The sequence below is a fragment of the Nycticebus coucang genome, chromosome 3 (genome assembly GCF_027406575.1).
Source record: "Nycticebus coucang isolate mNycCou1 chromosome 3, mNycCou1.pri, whole genome shotgun sequence".
Taxonomy (NCBI): Eukaryota; Metazoa; Chordata; class Mammalia; order Primates; family Lorisidae; genus Nycticebus; species Nycticebus coucang.
In genome coordinates, this window is record NC_069782.1 from 101,858,424 (window position 1) to 101,881,281 (window position 22,858).

Sequence of the window (22,858 nt, forward strand, 5' to 3'; positions counted from 1 at the left end):
GGATCCTTCCAGGTAGGGATGGGAGTTTGATTTTTTTGGGACAGTCTCACTATGTCACACTGGGTAGAATGCTGTGGCATCACAGCTCACAGCAACCTCCAACTCCTGGGCTTAGGCGATTCTCTTGCCGCAGCCTCCCAAGCAGCTGGGACTACAGGTGCCTGCCACAGCGCCTGGCTTTTTTTTTTTTTGGTTGCAGCTGTCATTGTTTAGCAGGCGTAGGCCAGGCTCGAACCTGCAGCCTCAGTATATGTGGCTGGCACCATACTCAGTGAGCTACAGGTGCCAAGCTGGGAGTTTGATTTTGTTAATGAGACTCCCACAGGAGAAGTAGGAGGCACATGAAATAACAAAGGACACAAAAGAGAGGGTAAGAGTGTGGGTTTCAGCAAATCAAAGACTTCCCCTAAATCTCATTTTTCCCTACCAACAACCTGCTTGTGCGCAGGAGACAACAAATATTCAATGGGTTTCTTTGGTCATTGCAAAATCTTAATTCTTGGAAAGCTAAAAGCAAGAACTGAGAGCTAATAGCAGCCTGTCTAATCATTTTTCCTCTATCCCTTCCACTGTTTTTGCAAGTTCTTATTTTCATGGTACCAAATAAATAGATGACAAATTAGATAGACGGATGTGCACACGGACTCTGTGAAGAAACAAAAACCTTCCTTTTTGGGAAGGAATACATTGCTTCCTTTCTTAATCATGGACTTACTGATGTAACGTTTATCCACAAAAAGGACGTAATACTTAAAATTTCATGAGCCTTATCTAGCTATGCTGGTGAAAGTTTAGAAATTAGTTTTAGGTCTTCTTATCTGTATATTTTTATATTTTGGTACTGTAGAAGAGGGATCAGTAAAGAGATGTGAGGCTAGGAAGGCCAGAATTGAGAAGTTTTCTGAGATTCTCATTCATGGTAAAAAGTTTTGATATTAGAGAAAGAAGAAATAAAATTAACGGCAGATCAGAGAAGTTAATCTATTAAAGAAATAGCTGAGAGAACCAAAAAGAATAGGGAATATAGAGGGCTGAAAACATGGAGAAATGCTACAAGAATTAGAGACAGAGGGAAGAAAATATTGAGGGCTTCTAGAGTTGGACGCTTGAGCATAACTGTGTGGTTTAGGACAAAAAAAGAAAAGTTATGAAATTGAATGAGTGAATTGTGAATTAAAACTCCTTAATGTTTTCATAGTGATGCAGGCTTTGAATTTCTTTTGAAGATTATGTTTTATTGGCCGGAAGCAATGGTTCAGGCCTGTAATCCTAAGACTCTGGGAAGCCAAGGTGGGTGGATTGCTTGAACTCAGGAGCTTGAGACCAGCCTGAGCAAGAGCGAGACCCCATCTCTACTAAAAATAGAAAAAAAATAGCCAGGTATGGTGTTGGGTGCTGTAGTCCCAGCTACTCAGGAGGCCGCATCAAGAAGACGGCTTGCTTGAGTCCATTAGTTTGAGGTTGCTGTGAGCTGTGATGCCACAGCAACCTAGCCTGGGGTAACAGAGTCAACAGAATGAGACTTTGTCTCAAACATGATTGCGAGAGGGACTTTACCTAACAATTGCAGTGTAACCTGGCTTATTGTACCCTCAATGAATTCCCAACAATAAAAAAAAAATAATAATTTAAAAAAAAAGTTACTTTTTAGTATGGGCTAATATTGATCAATAGCTCTTTGTGTAGAATATTGATTTGAGAGTGGATTATTGAAGGACATTTCCATTTATATGGGTTGTAGGTATTAATAATGAAAGGAAACAACTTGCTCAAATGTAGCTTGAGTTGACCAAGCAAACTGCACTCCCTGTCAAGGATCTTGCACTGTCTGTAGTTTTTTAGATTATTATGGGAAAACATCCTTACAATAAAGATTTTCTTCAAAATGTTTGCAAGGAAAATTCCCCAGGAGACAAGATTCCATTTTTGAAACTCTACCCCAGAGAGAAAAAGGTCTAGACAATAAAATATCCTCATGTAACTTATCCTGTCAGGTTGATAGTCTCCTATTCATGTTCTTCCTCTCCATCCCTCAGCAATCCTGCAAGGCACAATTAAACAAAACTTAACGAAATGTGTGTTACACAAACATGTGCTTCCTGACGCAGGTAACAACGCAGCATCTTTCTGAAACATTAGAAAGCTTCATCAGCCATATTCGCATCAGCTACTTTTGCAGTTTCCAATGAGATTTAACATGGAATTAGACATCAAATATCACCAATTAAAATGACTTTTATTACTGCATTTTTTATTTTTTGTTCTTACTAAATCATAACCGTGTACATTGATGCATTTATGGGATTCAGTGCACTGATTTGATTGATATACAATGTGAAATGCTTACACTGAACTGATTAACACATCCATCACAATTAGACTCCTTTCTTAATCGTTTTGAAATGTACCATTGCATTATGGACATTAGGTGAGGTCCCCCAAGTACCCTCCCTCTTCCCTTATTACTGCATTATTTTCCAGTATACTTCAATGACAATTGTTCTAATTCTACATCTGATGTTATGATTCTTACCAGAGTTATTTCTGTTACAGTGTTTTCCTATCACTCATTTCCTCCTCACACAGTGAATGCAAAACCATTCTCAAAAACAGCAGGACTGATTACGTAGTAAGAAACATCACATTTCATATTATATACCTTTATATGTTTTTATTACATGTCTTAACATTTCTTTCCACCTACAAAACAATCTATACTTTTTAGGATGTAATGTTTTTAGCATTGGGATTAGACCAACTTGCACTCAATCCCACTTATATTTTGTTAGTTATTATAGGCAGCAGAATAGGGATCTTTGAATGGAACATACTGTGCTTTCAAAACTCTTGATACCTCTAAGTATAGTACATAAGCAATGGCATACAGAGAGGAACAATTGCCTTTTTTTGGAGAAAAGGCAGAAGGTTACCTTTCGGACCTGGGAGTTTTGCTACCTGTGATCTCTGACTCTTTGCTCACTGGAAGTCTCTTTGATTTAAAATACACACACACCCACAAAGACCTGCTATGCTCATGGGCTCTCCAAAGAATATTTTTACAAAGAAAGATGAAGTGAAATGGAAGAAATGGGGAGGAGGATGGTGAGAGACAGATTGCACTCATATATGCTCAGCACTTCACCATAACTCCTCTCAGAAGAATGGGAGAAAGCATCAAAGGGCCCAGCCATCAGACAAGTGCCTTTGCTGGGGATTCAGTACTCTGTCCTCCAGCCCCTAAACTTTAAAGGAAACCTTCTAGATTCTCTCATGAGCACTGCCGGGCATTTTTTTTTTTTTTCAGATAACTTTAGTCAACCTTCATATATTTCTATTAAGAACACAGAAAAAAAATGATTCATCAATATGCTTGGCAGAGAATGATAATAAACTATTGTTGCAGTCTATTAGCTGATTCTGTAACTGGTGGGATAAATTCATTCAATTTCTTTTCAGTATTTTATACTGAGAAATTGAGATTTATGTATGAACCCTCACAGTTGAAGCCTATTTGAGGCAGGTGGTAAATTAGTCGGTGACTACTGTCATAGGCTGGGATGTGTCCTCCCTAAATCCACATATTAAAGTTGTAATTCCCAATATCCTAGAAAGTGACCTTATTTGGAAAGAGAGTCATTGCAGATGTAATTAGATAGGATGAGGTCATACTCTAGTAGAGTGGGGCCCTGATCCAGTAGAACCCGTGTCCTTATCAAAGGGAGAAATGTGGGCATGGACAAGCACACAGGGAGAGATCGGGGTGTCATCAAGCCAAAGACTGTCAACAAACCACCATCAGAAGGGAGGGAGCGGCAAGGGAATACTCTTCCTCTCAGCTTTCAGAAGGAACACACCCTCAGACACCTTGATCTCAGACTTCTAGACTTGAGAACTGTGAGAGGATGAATTCTGTTGTTTAAGCCAGCCAATTTGTGCTAGCCTGCTGTAGCCTCAGCAGAGGACCATTATTAACTTAATGTTACTGGTGAAACTTCTTACTTTTGGAGTCTTAATTCCAGATCCATCCTGCTGCTGCATGTCATCCCTAATTGCTAAGGATTTCCATTACTTACAAGGTTGAAACTCCTCATACAACTATCTCTATTGAACTGTTGTATTTTGTGGTCTGTTCCCCACCCACACACACGCTCATTTCTAATGTTTATGTAAACTATAATATGGCCACAGTATCAGCACATATTTTCTTCACATATATCAATTTTTTCTTGCCTAAGACTCTCACTATTTGCCTTTCTCCATTAGAAATAGTCTTCTACCCCCCTTTTCACCTGTTTAAATCTTAAGTAATGGTCAGTTTTCAGCTTAGCTGTCATTATTCCATGACTACTAGTTATTCCTACTAAATAATTGCTCAGTGCCTATTGCAGTTCATTTGTTTCATTATAACCAAATCAATTATTGCTACAACTGGTATAATTGTTGGTATATCTGTGATCCTTCTAAATTATAAGTTTATTAGAAGGTAGAGGTGCAAAGGCATTGTACTTATTATTTTCTTTCTCTGGAAAGCATGTCCTCAGGTATCTTGATTGGTTTACTTTTTTACTTTCTTCAGTAACATTAGAAGCCCTCCCTGAACATCTGATTTCAGATATAAAATGTGAAAAGCTTGACGCTTGTAGCTCAGCAGCTAGGGCACTAGCCACATACACCAAAGGTGGCAGGTTCGAGCCCAGGTGGGGTCTGCCAAACAATAATGACAACTACAACCAAAAAATGGCCAGATGTTATGGTGCATGCCTATGGTCCCAGCTACTCGGGAAGCTAAGGCAAGAGAATCGCTTAAGCCCAAGAGTTGGAGGTTGCTGTGAGCTGTGACGCCAAGGCACTCTGCTGAGGGCAACATAGTGAGACTGTGTCTCAAAAGAAAAAAAAAAAAAGCCTCTTCATTCTCTATTTCCTTTGTCCCTCCTTTTTTTTTTTTTTGTAGAGACAGAGTCTCACTGTACCGCCCTCGTGTAGAGTGCCATGGTGTCACACGGCTCACAGCAACCTCTAACTCTTGGGCTTACGCGATTCTCTTGCCTCAGCCTCCCGAGCAGCTGGGACTACAGGCGCCCGCCACAATGCCCGGCTATTTTTTTTTTGCAGTTTGGCCGGAGCTGGGTTTGAACCCACCACCCTCGGCATTTGTCCCTCCTTATTTTTATTCATAACACTTTTTACTATCTGACTTTTATGTAAAACTCCATAAACTCTTTCAGAGCAGATCCTTTTCCCCCTCCCCCATGGTACATGCAGAACCTGGAACATTGCTTAAGTGAATGACATGGTAGTTTGCCAAATATTCTTCGTCATTACCTCTGAAATGGAAATGGCTATTTTGTAGGCTATGGTGATCAGCAAATATTTTCAAAATCACTAGCTACTACTCTCGGTGTCAACAAATTCATGGAACAAAAAAATTCCATGTCCTAAATTTGTTATTTTGAACCTAGGGAGTTTAGATAAGTGGTATTAAAGGTATCCAAAAGTCTCTATCATATTCATTGAACAAAAAAATTTAATTTACACAAGAAAAAAAGAAGTTAGAGGTGTGAGATAGTGAAGAGCTTAATGGTGAGAAGTGTAATCAAACTCACTGAAGGTACATCCAGATGGAACACTTAACACTATTGGGTAACGTTGGGAAAATTAATAACATCAAATTTTCTAAGTTGACACACCTGAAATAAGATGTGCTCCTTAAGGTTGGTCAGAGACTAAAAGGAGGTAATTGAAGGCGGCACCTGTGGCTCAAAGGAGTAGGGCACTGACCCCATATGCTGGAGGTGGCGGGTTCAAACCCAGCCCCAGCCAAAAACTGCCAAAAAAAAAGGAGGTAATTCATATAAACCATCTGCACGAATACATTTGACATTTCGACATTTATAGTCATTTGTTTTCTTCTTTTTTTTAAGCCGCATGACGGAGAGAAAGATGGATAAACATGATAAGCAAAAGAGGGTGAACAGAAGAAGGGGAACAGAACCTCTAGCAGTCGAGGGGCGAATCCAAGTAGGCAGCCCCATATTCTCAGTGTTAGGTACATACTAAGCATTTTAATAAATACTCATCGAATAAGATTTGTATAGATTTACTACTTTGTTTTAGAGTGACTAATAATATGATTTTAATCACCAAAATTAGCTGGGCATAAGGGCCAGTTTGATTGTTCATACAAGCATAACCCTTTGGTGGCCATATTTTCCATTATTTATCTGTGAACTTATATAACAAATCCAAAAGAAATGCTGATTTTATTTTCTTGTGAAGAAAGTCAATACCAGAAAGAAATTTGACATCACTCTCTGCTATTACTATGTGTGTATGCATGGCAGTCCAGATGCCACTGGCTGGCACACTGGAATTGGGAAGTTAAGTGTAAATTTAAAAGGGAGATGATTTCCAAAGGTTTGAGCAGGATTGAGGGAAGGATTGAGGGAAACTAACAGGGAATACTGCAACATCAGAAAGCAGCTACAGCCTTACCACAAGGAGACAAACAAAGAAAGCAGATAACAGGAAACGTTTTAATTCGATCAGGTCCCATTTACTTATTTTTGTTGTTGCTGTTAGGTAATTGTCCCCAGAGAAAGCCCCTCTCCCAGAAAAGCCCCGCCTACTTTCTACAGACCGAGATTAGCTATCTCGCTCTTTTTTTTTTTTTTTTTTTTTTGTAGAGGAGTCTCACTTTATGGCCCTCTGTAGAGTGCCTCACACAGCTCACAGCAACCTCCAGCTCCTGGGCTTAAGCGATTCTCTTGCCTCAGCCTCCCGAGCAGCTGGGACTACAGGCGCCCGCCACAACGCCCGGCTATTTTTTGGTTGCAGTTTGGCTGGGGCCGGGTTTGAACCCGCTACCCTCGGATGGGAGCTATCTCACTCTTAAAGTCACAGCTACCGGCTAAAAATTTTGAACTTACTGGCCTCCCCCCTAATGCCTCTTTCGGCCAGAGCAGTAACTCCTTATTGGCTATTCTACCCTCCTGTCACCATTCTAAGACTTCCCTTAACCAAACCTATATAGCTCTCTCTCGCACGCGTGCTCTGTCTCTCTCCCCACCTTTCTCCTCCTCTCTCTTCCTATCTCTCTCCGTCTCTCCTCTCTCCCCCTCTCCCTTTCCTCTCTCTCTCCTCCCTTCTCTCTCTCTCTCCTTGGTGCTGCTCTGCAGCATCCCTCCCTCGCCAATAAAAACCTTTCGTACAAGCCTTGGTGGTCTGTGAGATCTTTGCCGGTCAAGTGCCCCCCACTTTCAGTTGCTATGATTGCTTTTGTTATCTTCTTCATAAATTCTTTCCCCAGGTCAATATATATAAAAGTTGTTCAAACATTTTCTTGTAGAATTCTTATAATTTCATGCCTTAGGCATAAGTCTTTTATCCATCATGAATTAATTTTTGTGATTGGTGGGAGGTATGGATCCTATTTCAGTGTTTTACTCATACATGTGGCTACCCAGTTTCCCACCACCATTTGTTGAATATTAATTCCTTCACCTTGATGTCTGCTTTTGCCTCATTTGTCAAAAATCATATAGGAGAATGAGGGTGGTTTCGTCTCTGGCTTATGATCTATAGGTCTATGTCTTTGTTTTTGTGAAGGTACCATGCTGTTTTGTTCAGTATAGCTTTGTGGTATAGCTTGAAGTCTGGCAAAATACCGGCTCCCAATTTGTCCATTTTGCTTAATATTGCTTTGGCTATTCATAATTTTTTCTGGTTTCACATGAAGCATAGAACTATTTTTTTTCTAGATGTCCAAAATGATGCCATTTAATGGGGATGGAATTGAATCTGTAGATCATTATGGACAGTATAAACATTATTAACAGTGTCAATTCTGCCTATTCTGAGCATGACATATTTTCCATAGTTTACATCCTCTGTGATTTCCTCCCTCAGTAACTTGAAATTCTCCCCGTTGAGGTCTTTTACCTCCTGGGTAAATAGCTTTTACCTCCTAGGTATTTAGCTATTGTGATTTTATTGTTTATATTAGATATAACACTCCAAAGAAGAACCAAATCTTTTATTTTTGTTTGATATCAAAAAGGAACAATTAACTTTTCATACTACAAACACAAAAAATCATTTGTATGGCTGCATATAGAGAGTAAACATATTTATGGAACATATGTTCAGTTAGATGATATCACACATTTTTTCTTAGATACTGTGTCACTTACATACCTAAACATCCTCTAAAATTATTAATTTTTAGTTTATAATAAAAGTCAATATACATCAATATAATACATTTTACAAGCCAAATAGTGTTAGAGTTAGATTTATCTCTGCCCAGAAAAAGCTGGTCTAAGATGACTTCTTACACTAATGCAATTTTACAGATTATTGGCTGTAGTTTCTTTTACATGACAAAAACATATGGTACAGAATATTATTATTAAAATTAGTTTCTACATTTATTTTAAGGGACTATTTAGTATTGAGGTTATTGAGGTTTTCTCCTAGAACACAATGTGCATATACATCTCAAGGAAAACATATGGAGACTAAGTCTTAGTGTTGCCATGTTTTTCCTTCCAAATTGAAATTTTCTAACAAAGAAAACCAATTCAGGAGCTCCATATTTGAACTCTGTATGAAATTATAGTAGAAACTTCATATTTGACCACTTCTCTCCATTGATCACCTCCTTAAATTGACCTAATTTTCATAGACTCTACGTGCCATCACGTGTGCTCAATATACCGAAGACCTAGTTCCAAATGCTGACCATCTCCTTATGTTGACCAGTTGGTTATAATCCCTTGAGTGGTTAACTTACAGAGGTTCTACTGTATAGCTATCATTCAATTATTTAAAAATAGTTAATGCTTTTTTTTTTTCTAAATATGAATGCAGGATGAGTCTTTATCTTTGAGGCAGAATTTTCAGGAGCTAAGACCAGTGTCAGGAAATGTTTCATTGAAGAGATGGACTTTTCCTTCCATTCTTGAGATACTTTGCTAAGAATATGTTCCAGCTCCATTCATGTAAACATAAAAGAGGTAAAGTCTCCATCTTTTTTTAAGGCTGCATAATATTGCATGGTGTACATATACCAGCCCTACTATGAAACCAATTTATAAGCACCCACACTTCCATATGAACACTATAACCCAACTATAGCCCAAGGTGAAGGGGAAAGGTGGGGGGAGGAAACGTGGAAGGATAGGTGGAGGGAGAGTAATTGGTGGGACCATACCTATGGTGCATTTTACAAGAGTACATGTTAAATCTACTAAGTGTAGAATATAAATGTCTTAGCACAATAACTAAGAAATACAGTGAAGGCTATGTTAACTGATTTGATGAACATATTTTAAATTGTATATAAAGCCAGCACATTGTACCCCATAAATGCATTAATGTATGCAGCTACGATTTCAAAAAGAGAGCAATGAAGAGGTAGGCTTGCGCTTAATCTACCTATATGCTTCCAAAGGGAACAAATACATAAGAGGTAAGAGAGCCCAGGCTCAGTAAAGACAACGAGAAAACACATGGAAATGTGACTAAATGAAACATTTTCAGAGAGTTTCAACTGATGTATGTGTCTGAGGGTCAAGTGTAATGGGAATATGGTAAGAAATGAAGGAGTAAGGCATTTTTTTTTTCAATTTTTGTTGGATAATGAATTCCACTAACAATCTGAGGAAAACCATCTCAACCAACCAGTCACATGCTATATTTTATTAAGAATTAATGGAAAATATTTTGTCTATTTATTGCCTCAAAATTATGTAGGGCCTCTTATGTTATGCTACAATGCATACATTTTACCTTATATGCACTAGAAGACATGTCATTTAAATGGGGCAGACTGTGAAATGGAAGTTTGTATAATGTCACCATGCATTCAAATTATAGTGGCATAAGGATTCACGTACTATTTTTCAAGATACAATTTCTTGTGAGAGTAGGGAATATGGCTTCATGTTATCTTACTACTGTTTCTGTAGATAACCTTTACCTTATTGCAATTCCTTCTTTGGACTTCTATCGATCACCTGTTGGTTTTTTGAGCAAGAACATTAGTCTCTCATTTATATTATTTAATCAGAAATACAAATAGAGCTTTTCTGCATCCACCTAGCAGAGTCAATACCAGTCTGTAATTTTAACCAAAGTTTAATAAAAGAGTATAGACAGTGAATGAGAATTATAGAACACACAGTGAAGTGAAACTTCTGACCAAGCCGGAGGGCTCTTTTTTTCAACCTATCTCTTCCTAACAACTGTTTCAGACCTCTAGAGGGATTAAATATGACTATTTATTCCATCATCCAGAAAAAGAAGATCCTCCCTTTATTCATATAATGTCTCTTTCATGACATGTATCCCCCATCCCAGTATTAATCTTCCTAAGTTGATGACATTGGGAACATTAATTTTTTAAAAGGGTGTAGTAGCCTCCAATAGAAGAAATGATCATTTCCCTCCCTCCAAGATATGCATGCCTTTGTTCTAAGCCCTCCCACCCTGAATCTGGACTCTATGACTTTCCTTGATTAATACAATGTTACGAAAGTAACACCCTGTCCTTTCCTGGTCTAACCTTCAAGAAAGAGATCCTGAAGCTTCTTTTTCTTGAAAGTCATCATCATACCAGATGTCTTATTGCCCTGAGGCCACCAGCTGTAGTGAACCCAAACAAAAGCCTTTTAGAGAAACTAGAGTTTCCACCCAGCCTCTAGTTGTTCCAGCCATCCCGGCTGAGGTATTAGACACGTAAGTGATAAAGCCACTCTTAAAAATTGAATTGTGTCTCTCCCCAAATTCTTACATTGACGTTCTAACCCCCTATGTAACTATATTTGGCTATCTGGCTTTTAAAGAGGAAGATAAGGTTAAATGATGTCATAAGAGTGGAGCCATAATCAGACAGGACTGTGCCCTACAAGAAGAGGACAGGACCCAGGAACACATATGTACAGGGAAAAGCCACGTGAGGACACAATGTCTACAAGCCAAGGAGAGAAGCCTCAGGAGAAACCAAACCTGCCAGCAACCTGACCTTAACTTCCAGCCTCCAGAAATGGAACAAAATAAATTTCTATTGTTAAGTCACCCACTGTGTCCTAGCAGCCTGATATTACCACCTTGGAAATTCCAGACCAACAGACACTGCATAGAGCCAACAAAATGCTTGGCTGAGACTCACACAGATAGCAGAATCATAGATGTCATACACTAACTTGATACTAAGCTTCTAAATTTTGTAGTAGCTCTTATGCAGTGACAGATGACTAAAAGAAATGTAAAACCTACTCTTATCCACAGAAATGTCTGTTGGTGAAATAACCCTGACAGTCACTGACCAAATAATTACATTTGATAACGTGGTGAATTGTTCATGATATGTACCCTCCTTGCATTTTGGGAGGGGTAATTATACTTTCTAAAGGAGGGTAACTATTAATTAAGGAACTGGTGAATATTATTTGTGAATATTTATTTATAAATTTCTAATTCAGTTTTGTAATATTGGCAAAGGATTTTCTTTTGAGGGCTCAGAGTAATAACTAATATTAATTAGTGAATATTAATATGATTGATTATCAAAGAACGAATCTGACATTTTCCATATTTTATGTACTATGAAATGTATTAGGGAATATATTAATTATACATTCCCTGAATATTACAAATAGCTCACTATTTAACTTTTCAACTAATTCTGTGAACTTATTTATATTTTTTAGCTAATAAAAGTAATGTGTATTTTCTCAGAAACTCAGTTATCACACATGGATAGCCAATTTTAGTTCACATAAATGTAGAGGATTTTTTTTATTCTCAATCATACCTGTAGTACATACCTATATACCTAATGTTATATTTTATGTGTTCTATCTTTTTTCTTGATCAGAGGGGACTTTAGTTACAAGAAATTAAATTGCAATTACTTAGACTTCTCCATTTTAAAATACTCTATTTCAGCGGCTCACACCTATAGTCCTAGCACTCTGGGAGGCCAAGGCAGGTGGATTGCTTGAGCTTACGAGTTGGAGACCAGCCTGAGCAAGAGGGAAACCCCTATCTAAAAATAGCCAGGTGTTGTGGCTGGTGCTAGTCATCACAACTATGTGGGAAGCTGAGGCAAAGGATGACTTGAGTTCAAGAGTTTGAGGTGGCTGTGAGCTATGATGCCACGGCACTCTACCAAGGGTGACAAAGTGAAACTCTATCTTGAAATAAAATAAAATAAAATAAAATTCTATTTCATTAATCTCTCCTTTCATAATTATTAATTCATTCAAAATATCTTTTTGACCTATAATCCTAGCACTCTGGGAGGCCGAGGCAGAGCTTACAGGTTCCAGACCAGCCTGAGCCAGAGTGAGACCTTGTCTCTAAAAATAGCCAAGTGTTGTGGCGGGCACCTGTAGCCCCAGTTACTTGGGAAGCTGAGGTAAGAGACTCACTTGAGCCTTAGAGTTTGAGGTTGCTGTCTGCTATGGCACCACAGTTCTCTACTGAGGGCAACAAAGTGAGCTCTGTCTCAAAAAAAAAAAAATTTGTTTTTCAAAAACAAAAATATCTTTTTGAGTTTTAAAAGTTTGGCTTAATGTGTGTATGGAAAGATGGATTCCTCTATTAAGAATGCACATTTTTATCTTACAGCTACTTTGCCATAACCTGTGTTATGAACTGAATTTCCTCACCAGGGCTGCTAAAGAGCTAAGAAAGGTAATTGGAGGTGGCAAGAGTGGAGCCCCAATGGGACATGAAGGTTGCCCTTATAAGAAGGCGAATAGTAGGGCTTGGTGTCTATAGCTCAGCGGCTAGGGGCCAGCCACATATACCAGAGCTGGTGGGTTTGAATCCAGCCTGGTGCTGCCAAACAGCAATGACAACTACAATCAAGAAATAACTGGGTTTTGTGGCAGGCGCCTGTAGTCCCAGCTACTTGGGAGGTTGAAGCAAGAGACTCACTTAAGCCCAAGAGTTAGAGGTTGCTGGGAGCTGTGACAGCACGGCACTCTACCCAGGGCAAAAAAGTGAGGCTGTCTTTAAAAAAAAAGAGAGAAGAGGAGAAATAGTAGATCCCTCCCTCTTCCCTCCATTTCAATCTGCCTGTCTTTCTAAGCACAGAGGAAGGCCTTGTAAAGACACAGCAAACAGGTGGTGGTCTGTAATGTGGGAAAGAGACCACCAGAAACCAAAACTTTTTGTCATCCCACACTAGGACTTTTAGCCTTCAGAAGTGTGAAAAAAATAAATTCTGACATTTAAGCCACCCAGTCTATGGAGTTTTGTTTTGGAAGCCTGAGTACCCTGATGCCTCCTCTGCACTTGCTGTGCATCATTTTAATTGTGCGGGTCATTATTAACTTTTCTGATGTTTTTCTGTTTTTTTTTTTTTTTTTTGGCTGACTGGAACTTGGAACAGTCTGTTACACGTCCACTCATTCTGTCACCTTTCTGGACTCCTTTGGCTGGAAGGAATATTAGAGATAACCTTGCTGAACCACTTTATGGTGTAAGTAAGAAGTTTAGAGTCCAGGATGAAAAGGTAAATTTCCCAGGATTTAACAATGTATCGATGCAGGTCTGTATTTTGGTTTTGTCTTTTTAAAATAATTTTTATTTCAAAATATTAGGTTGTATAAGTGTTCTTATTACATTAATTAAATGTATAGTGATGAGGTCAGGACTTTTAGTGTGACCATAACCAGAATAACATACATTGTACCTGACAGGTGTGTTTTTTATACCTCTTTCCTCTCTCACCTTCTCCCTTCATTAGTTTCTAATGTTCTTTACACCAGTTAATGACCCTGTGTATTTATTTACCAGCTTAGTAGTTAGAACATGTGATGTCTATTTTTCCATTCCAAGGTACTTCACTTAGGATAATATTCTCCACTTCCATTCAATTGGTGAAAATGACATTATTCCAGTCCTTTTGACATCCAGGTAGTACTCCATGGCGTGTGTGTGCATAAATATATTATGTTATATATATATTTATATTTCTTTATTCACTCTTCAAATGATGGTCACTTAGGTGAATTCCATATCTTTGCAGCTGTGAATTGGGCTGTGATAAACATTTGGGTAAAGAGGTATTTTTGACACAAATTTTCCTTTGGGTAGAGCAGGTAACAAAATCAATGTACACAAATCAGTAGCATCTATATACTAATAACAGTCAAGCTGAAAGTCAAATCAAGAATTCAATACTATTCCCAATAGCTGCAAAGAAAATGATATACCTAGAATTATACTTCACCAAGGAGGTGAAGAGCTCTACGAGAAAATCTATAAAACACCGATAAAAGAAATCATAGATGACACAAATAAACGGAAAATATCCCAGGCACATTAACTGGAAGAATCAACATTGTTAAAATGTCCTTATTGCCCTAAATGATTTACAAATTGAATGCAATTCCCATCAAAACACTAGTGACATTTTTTACGTATCTAGAAACACTAATTCTAAACTTCATATGGAACTAAAAAGAGCCCAAACAATCAAAGCAATTTTGAGAAAGAAATTATGTAGGTATCACATTGCCTGACTACAAATTATACTACAAGGCTCTAGTAACTGAAACAGTGTGATCCTAATATAAAGGTGAGACACAGATGAATGGAGCAGAATAGAGAACTCTGAAATAAAACTGTGTAGCCACAACCATCTGATTTGTGATAGATGAAGACACGCACTGGGGGAAATGATGCCCTATTCAATAAATAGTGGCGGGAAAAGTGAATGGCCAAATACAAAAGAATGAAACAGGATTACATCCCTTGCTATATGTAAAAATTAACTCAAGACCAATGTCTTAAATGTAAGACACCAAACCATAAAAATCTTGGAATAAACCACAGGAAAAACTCATCTAGATATTGGCATAGGCAAAGATTTTAGGACTAAGATCCTCAAAGGAAAATATAGCAACAACAAAAAAATAAATAAGACTTAATTAAATTAAAATGTTTCTGCATAGTCAAGGAAATTATTAACAAAGAAAATAGACAAGCTACTGAATGGGAGGAAATATTTGCAAACTATACATACCACAAAGGGCTAATATCTGGAATCCACAAAGAGCTCAAAGAAATCAGCAAGGAAACCCCAAATAACCCCATTAACAATTGGACAAATGACGTGGACAGAGTTTTTTCAAAAGATGATGTACAAGCCGGGTGTGGTGGCTCGTCCCTGTAATCCTAGCACTCTGGGAGGCTGAGACCGGTGGGTTGCTTGCGTTCAGCAGTTGGAGACCAGCTTGAGTAAGAATGAGATCCTGTCTCCACTAAAAACAAACTAAAACAAAAAACAAAACTTAACTGTGTGCTACGGCAGGGACTTCTTGTCCCTCCCAGCTCCTTGGGAGGCTGAAGGAAGAGAAACACTTGCCCTCGAGAGTTTGAGATTGCTGTGAAGTATGATGCCATCACAGTCTACCCAGGGTGATAGAGTAAAACATTACAAAAAGTAAAAAAAAGTATGAAATGTTCTGCAGACATATGAAAAAGCACTTAACATCACGAATCATCAGGGAATTGTGAATTAAGTCCATAAGGAGATACCATTTCACCCCTGTCAGAATGGCTATTATTTAAAAAATAAAAAAACAATAGATCTTGGCAGGGATGTGGTTAAAAAAGAATGCTTATATACTGTTGGTGGTACTATAACTTAGTACAAACTACGGAAAACAGTATGGACAGTCCTCAAAGATGTGACTAGGTCTATTTCTGAAGGTCACTTTACTTGTTTGTTTCATTCTCACTTAAAAGGAGAATGAACTGTGAAGTACATAGGTGAGGAGGATTCTCTGCTGGCTTCGTTATACAATGAGCCATTGCATATGGAAAATAATGGTTCACCTGGAAGGCACATACACTAATATTCTGTTCCCCGTGAGGGACTGTGAGAAAACAATTTATAATTTGCTGGGCACCAAGGTGTTTGATGTCTCTTCTCATAACAGCTAAACACGTAAATAGTGTAGTTTACAAAACAGGAAACTTAATTTGGAGATATTATATTTCCACGTCTTATTGCTAATACGTACATTCTATAAAATCAGAACTTAGATAGTTATCCAATAATTGTGATTTTTAACGATAATTAATTTCTAACAAGCAGAGTAAAATTTGCTGTCAGAAGAGGGATGCTTCCCAATCTCATGCAAGCCAATTGCTCATCTAGAGCACGCCGTCTTTTATTTGTGAGAATTTCAAATTTCTCATTTTTAAAAATGTCAGATGTGTGTATCTGAAACCTTTCAGTTGCATGAAGCAGGCTGGTATGTAGCTCTTGAAGAGCTGGGGGTTGAAGTGGACTTTTTCATTAGGCAGGATGACACTGACCGACAAGCAGAACGCTACCACAGATCAGTCAGATTTGGTTACAGGACTGAGGCCTCCTGTTGATAGTCAACATCTCAAAATTACTCCTATTTTGTGATCACTTCTTATGATACTGTACTACATTTTATTAAAAAGTTTAAGATGTTCCTGGCTCCAGAGTTATTTATAATTCAACTCTCTTAGCAAACAAAATGTGATATTTGTGTAAAATGAAGAATACAAATATTAAGCAAATATATATCCTTTAGAAAAAATAGATTTATATTCAGATATTAATTATGCAAGCTTACCAAATAAAGTCAAGGTGGAAGGGTCAGGAATATAGAAACAGTTAATAATAGCTATTTAAATCTTGAGAAAATGTTCACCTGCAGAAAATGTGTAGATATTAGAAAAGGATAAAACAGGTATAAAATGATGCTATTTGTCTATTAGTTCCCTGACTTTGGGTGAGTTATTAAATATGGCTTTTATGTTGATAAGAGAATACTGTATCTCCCCAGTGTTGTTGGGAAGTTTAAAATAGGTACATCTATGTTTTGCTTTATCTGTGTAGAAAATAAAACATGATTCAAAAAACAGAAAGTAAGGCAGATAATATTGGTTAAAAAGTGGAAAATGTAACAGGAATAGAAGAGATTTAGCTCCACTTACCACGTGGGAATGTGAACCAGTGTTAAATTAACCAAATATCTCAGACAAATATGCTTACAAATAGTTAAGAACCCTTGCTTCAGGAAAAATTCCTGATATCCTTGCCAATTATGTGATGGTATTAAAGTGTACTGAAATGAAGTCCTATCTCAGATGAGGTTCCTGATGATTGTGAAATAATGGATGTGGAAGTAAAAAGGGATACCATCGCAAGAGGTAAAAGCAGAAAAAGGGAAAAAGCTGACTGTTTCTATGCGATAAACAATGGGTCTCTTCAGAGAAGCAGAATTAATCCTGCCTGAGGTTGGTCACTGGCTCTCCTAAAAGCAGAGTCATAAACAGAGTTAAAGTGACGGGGTGCTTGATGTTCAGGAATTATGATGTGATTAGGGCTCCCTAATATTTTTAGCCCATGGTTTTGTAAGTCCTTTTGAACATGCACAGGAGCCCTGACTTTCCCTGGGGGATGAATGGGAAACACTAGTCATTATTGCTTATGTCAATCTTGATTTGCTCCTCATGATTTGAAATTTTGAAGTTTCCAGTATTACTTGGATAGATATTGATGCCTAGGGTTTGAGTTTCTAGTAGGTGCCTAAATAATGTTATTTTTTTCTCTTTGACTGATTTTTAGTAACCTAAATTTTATGGCTTCCAAATTAATCTGATGGAAATAATTAGGACAAGTCCTAAGAAATTTCCTTCAAGTATCTGGCCACATGGGGTAGATCAGCTTGAAATAGGACTAATGAAGGCTTGAAATTATATAAAAATATTAAGACAAGTATTTTCATGTACATATATGTATGTGCATATGCTTATAAGACACAACCTCATTATTATTAGATAAGAATGGAGGGGGCCAACAGCCATTTATCACTGTCATTGAATTTCTCATCATTTATTAATGAAAAAGGAAATGGCTTACCATAGTGGAATCCCCAGAACAAAAGTTAAGATGTGTATGAGTCATTATAAAAATCTTGTTTTCATAAATGACAATAAAACTGCCATTAATAGAACTCAACTAACAAAGGAAATGGCCCATGGTCAAACTACATATCCAAAAATCTTAATTAAGTATAGAAAGATGAATTTCAACAAAAGTAAAATAGTTGGCTCCGTGTGCCGGTCACATACAGCCGAGCTGGCGGGTTTGAACCCAGCCCAGGCCTGCCAAACAACAGTGACAACTACAACAAAAAAAATAGCCGGGTGTTGTGTTGGGCACTTGTAGTCCCTGCTACTTGGGAGGTTGAGGCAAGTGAATTGCTTAAGCCCAAGTGTTAGAGGTTGCTGTGAGCTATGATGCCACCGCACTCTACCCAGGGCAACATAGTGAGACTCTATCTCAAAAAAAAAAAAAAAAAAAAGAAAGAAAGAAAGAAAAAGTAAAATAGTTCCTTCTTTGTCACACTAATTGGACCAAGCTCAGAAGTTCCTAACTTTTAAATTAAACAAATAATTTCCGCGTGTTCAGTGTAGCGGTAAATTACATAATGTATTATGAATTACAGTTAAAAAGACAATTTTCTTTTGAAAGTGATACAAGGCAAGCAAAAATATGAGAAGCAATCAGTATGCTGCTGTTTCTTCCTTGCAGAAGAACTGTATTTTAGAACAGTGAGCAAAATACGTGGATCTCATTGGCATCTTAAACCCCCACCCACCTGCTATTTGCCGGTTTTACATTTTCTGGATTTGTTGGAACTTCTTCTGTTTTTCAGTGAGTAACATGTCTTTTAATGTAAACACAAGTGTTATGTAATGTCTTTGAGGTTGATGTTTGAAAGTGTTCATGGACTATACGATTGCTCACTATAATTTCCTGTGTCCCGCTCATTTGCTAGTACTTGCATTATCCGAAGTCCAAATGATACTAATAATTATAAACCATAAACCCAAATAAATTCTAATTCAATTTGAAATTTGTGAGAGAATTCTCATGAGAAGATCCAGGCTTTATTCATAACATGCAGTGTTAAAAATCCCACATAAAGAATTTATTCAGACGAATGATTGAAGAGAAAAATGAATTCATTATTATCTGAACCTTGACAAAATATGTATTGTCCATAGTCATAGCATAAATCAATACGTTATGCAATATATGTTGTGCTTAAATGATATATTCTTATTAACATTTTATTCATAAGGAATAAAAAATGCGCATGTTGCTATTCTTCACAAGAGACTAAAAATATGAGAGATGTGAAGAGAGAATTATAGTCAACATTTCAATTATATACTAGCCAAATTGACTTTAAAACTGTATTTGAGTAAAGAAGTAATAACTGAATAGAGATTAGATTCCGGAAGTTTAAAATAATCAGCCAAACTTAAAAGCAAGCTAAGAAACATATGAAAAAGTATGTCATGGAGTTGTACAGGAAGGTAACACAGATTAAGGAAATCAGACCATCGTAAGAGTAAGAAGAAAATCTTTTCAAATTGTTACCTTTTTAGATTTTTCAAAATCTTACTGTGAGTCACTGTATTATAAGATACATTTTTGCCATTGACTTATGGCTCTGAAGCTCTGGAGGGCAGTGAAAGATGGCAAAGAACAAACAAGGTAGGTATGAAAGCACAAGGATGAAAAATGAATGAATGATACAGAAGATATCACTTGGGTAGTGGCTAAATGACATAGGACACTGCTTCCTAGGACACTGGTTACTGTTCTGGGTAGCAGCAGAGTCTGGGTGATGTGCTAGTAGTCAGCGGAGTGAAGTATTTGTGCCCTGTTATATAACCTATCATCAGTCTAGCCTTTACTCTGAGACATTTAATAATTTCTATTTGATGCTATTTATTTATTGACTTGTTTCTTTTTTCCTGCAGAGGTCATAGCACAAAGGTCTGTTCATCAAACAGGTAAAAATGCAATCCTTGAAAACTTAGTTACCATAACTGCCCTCGCCCCTGTATCATATCAGAAGAGGGGAGTGGACACTCCAAAATGAGGAATAGTCAGCGTTAGAAAATACAAATATTTGTCAAGATATGCTACTGGCACCAAAAGCCTTGGAATTCCAGCCTTTCGTTCTGACAGGGAAGTGAAGTGGCTTATGCTTCCCAATGGTGCAACTTTTAAAAATCTCAACAGACATAGGTTAGACACTTTGGATATTTAAGAGAATAGATCCCTAAGCTCTGTTTCAAAGCACAGGAGGCAATACGAAGCCCACATTGCTATCCCAGTGAGCTTCCCTCATACAAAGCTGTGATCTTCACCCATACTTGCTTAACGTTTTCCAACATTTGTGCCTGCCACCTCTTCTCTGTTGACAGAGACCCCTTCTGTCACAGAATTTAGACTCCTTATGGCCAGGCAGGAACATTTGGCCTGATCTTAGCCAGAAATCCAAAGGCAAGATTTGTGTGATGATCCAGGAAAGAATGCCATCTAAAATTAAAAGCAATAACCAGGAGAAAAAACCCTCCTTGTTGACTCAATGGTGACATAATTTGGTGATAAAATCTAGAAATCTACACATCTTGATATCCTATGGAAAAGCCAATTATTTCTCGGGGTGGGTAAAACAAAGAAATGGAAGGAAATTTTACGTTATTAAAATGTATAATTGGGAAGAAAAGGAACATTTATAACAACAAAAAACCAAAGATACCTTATAGTAATTGTAATAAAAATACGTAATGCTTGATACAAAAATTGTTGAGAAAAAATACATAAAAACTGGAATAAAAGATTTCAAGTTTGTAAAATGAGAATTTTTCTTAGCTTATTATGCATATTGATTGCAAAGGTCATCAGATGCAATCTACGTGTATGACATTTCATAGTTTGTGTGTGTGATAGAGAGAGAGAGAAAGAGAGACAGGGAGAGATTCTGAAAGTTGAAGATAAAATGATAAGAAATAGAGGGCAGCGCCTGTGGCTCAGAGGTGTAGGCTGCAGGCCTCATATGACGAGGTGGCGAGTTCAAACCCAGCCCTGGCCAAAAACTGAAAAAAAAAAAAAAAAAAAAAAAAAAGGAAAGAAATAGCAAAGACAAAAATATCTAGGACTATATAGGACTGAAATCATAAAATTGTCCTACTTCTATTGACTTATTTTAAGGTACTAAACTCTGTGGCATAAATAGGCAAGGTGAAAAGTATAGGGGACAGAGAAACCAGAATAGACCCCCAGAAAAATGCAATATTGTACTCCTGGGTTACATTGCAAAGCTGTAGGAAAATTATAGTTGTAATTCTTATACAAATATGAATGTGGCAAATAATTAGATAAATATTGGGAGGATAACAAAATAAACAGAAACTTCTAAAACCACATACACAAGAAACTTTCAAAGCAGAGATAATTTTTAAGAGATAGAACAGCACAAAGCATAAAGAAAAGATTGATATATTTGACTAAATGAGAATTAAAATTTAGAGATATCTTCAATAAGAAGCTTCTTTTACAAGTAATATTGAATTTTGATGTCCCCTCTTTCATTTCTGTTTTTCTTTCTTTCTTTATTAAAGGATTGCCAATCTTATCTTTGAAAAAAAAAAAAAAAGAAACAGTTTTGTTAATTTTCTAAAAAATGCTTCTCTCTTCTCTGTTTTGTTGCTTTCTGCCCTAATCATTTACTTTTTCCTCCTTTTGTTAATTTTGGGCTAATTTGTTCTTCTTGATCTTGTTCCTTGAAGGGTAATGTTTGCGGGAAAGGGAAACTAAGGGGTGATAACTGAAGGGTATGCGCTTCCCTCGGGTGTGAGGACTAGCTCTAAGGTTGTTTTCTTGAGGCATGTGTATGCATGTATGTGTTCTTGCCCTCAGGTCCTCAGCCGGTTTTTGTTAACTGTACATCCTGCTCTGTTGTTCTTTATGGAATGGTAGAAGGTCCACCTCAGTCGGTGAGGTGACTAGGAGTGCAGGGCACCATTCATCACCCAACACACCATTATCGCACCTGAAAACAAACAAGGCAGTGTGACCGGGTGGGGCCTTGGTGTGTGCCACCCGTTCTGGGGGCAAGACACGATTGCAAGAGGGACTTTACCTAAAAAATGCAGTCAGTGTAACCTGGCTTATTGTACCCTCAATGAATCCCCAACAATAAAAAAAAATAATAAAGTAAAAATTAAAAAAAATAAATAAATACAAATAGAACTAACAAAGGGAATCTCTGAGAAACAAAGTAGAAACATCCAAGCATTCTGTGTTGCAGACTCAGTATCACGAGGCCAACGATCAGAAGGCTGCCTTCTAGCAAACTCCGATGTACCCGGAGAACCCAAGCAGAAGGCCTAAATTCTAGCCATGTTGCTAGTAGGTGATTGTACTGCAATGGTTCAAGTATTAAAAAAAAAAAGAAAGAGGCTATAGCGTTCAGTAAATTGTAGGATATGCATAAAATCGATGTATTTTGCTAATATAGTGGGTAGATGTTAAATAAATTTAAGTATGTAAATACATATGATTTTTTTCTTACATTAAAAATAGAAACTGCTATGGATCCAGTAAGGGGGTAGCAAATATATATTAATTTCCAACATGCAGAAAAGGAAATCTCAATCCCAATTGCTCACAAGTCTCACAGTAGACAAAATAAAATTGCCTCAGCGTAACACAAACACCCCACAGACTTGAATTTACTTTTGAAACTTTAAAACTGTAAATGTGAAAATGTCAAGGAGCTAAAGTAAGTGAAATTATGATTTTTTAGAAATTTAATCTGTAAATGTTACTAGGTATTTCTGTTTGTAATTAGGAAACCAATCACAGTTCAAAGATTTGGCTGTAAGTTTTTTTTTTTTTTTTATTAGCTTTCCTCTCATATTGGAAGCAACTTAGGACTAAGCAATGCAAGTATTTTAATGGTTTAACTCTCTCTTACCTTTTTTTTTT

The 22,858-nt window shown here is 37.3% G+C and overlaps 1 pseudogene; it reads left to right on the forward strand.

Moving 5' to 3' along the window:
- Nucleotides 1–5,925: 5,925 nt before the first annotated feature.
- LOC128581072 (protein LSM14 homolog A-like) overlaps nt 5,926–22,858 on the forward strand; it is a 70,914-nt pseudogene continuing 53,981 nt past the window's right edge.